At 38.5% G+C, this 794-nt stretch overlaps 1 non-coding gene across 1 annotated transcript; it reads left to right on the plus strand.

Moving 5' to 3' along the window:
* Window positions 1-414: 414 nt before the first annotated feature.
* On the plus strand, window positions 415-488 carry TRNAI-AAU. Its single transcript has one exon. It is a non-coding gene; the product is annotated as a tRNA-Ile (tRNA).
* Window positions 489-794: the final 306 nt, after the last annotated feature.

A 794-nucleotide genomic window follows, 5' to 3' on the forward strand; every position in this document is an offset into this window, starting at 1 on the left:
ACGGCCGTTCAAAATTTTCTTTAGATCTGAGTCGTTCGATATGTTCTTACATGAAGGATGAAATTCGAGGATTTCTGAGAGTCATTACAGGAACAAGAAGGAGGTAAATGAACTTATTTTGGCCGTTCGATATGTTCTTTTACGAAAGATGAAATTCGAGTATTTCTTAGAGTCTTTTCATGAACAAGGAGGTAAATGAACTCACTTTGAAGGCCAGATTCAGTATTGCGACTCTCATGAGAGAAAAATTTTCGGCAAGCCACGTGTCAACTTGTGGGAAGGAAAGCGCGTGAGAAAGCCGGCAAGACAAGTGTCAACTTGCCGGAGGGAAAGCGTGTCAGACAGCCTGAGGGACACGTCTTAACGATAGGGTAGAATAACACGTCAAGTGCATTGTCAGGCGAGAAAATCTATGGCCTATTAGCTCAGTTGGTTAGAGCGTCGTGCTAATAACGCGAAGGTCGTAGGTTCAAGACCTGCATGGGCCAATTTCCCTCATTTTTAATTATATCTTTTCATTATACGAGTTAAAACACTACGATTTTTTTTTAGAAGATAATGACTTTTTTAAGTTTATTATGCATAAAATTATGTAAACGAAACTCGATTGGCTGGATTAGGAGCTAACGATCTATAATGTTCATAAAATCTTTGCCCAATTAGCTCAGTTGTAAGATTGTCGTGTTAAAAACGTGGAGGTCGTAGGTTCGACAATTACATAGGCCAAGTTTTATTAATTCTTAATAATATGTTTACATGATACGGGGTTACAACACTACGAACTTTAAACCGAT

The sequence above is a fragment of the Cucurbita maxima genome, unplaced genomic scaffold (assembly GCF_002738345.1).
Source record: "Cucurbita maxima cultivar Rimu unplaced genomic scaffold, Cmax_1.0 Cma_Scf00506, whole genome shotgun sequence".
In the NCBI taxonomy this organism is placed as follows: domain Eukaryota; kingdom Viridiplantae; phylum Streptophyta; class Magnoliopsida; order Cucurbitales; family Cucurbitaceae; genus Cucurbita; species Cucurbita maxima.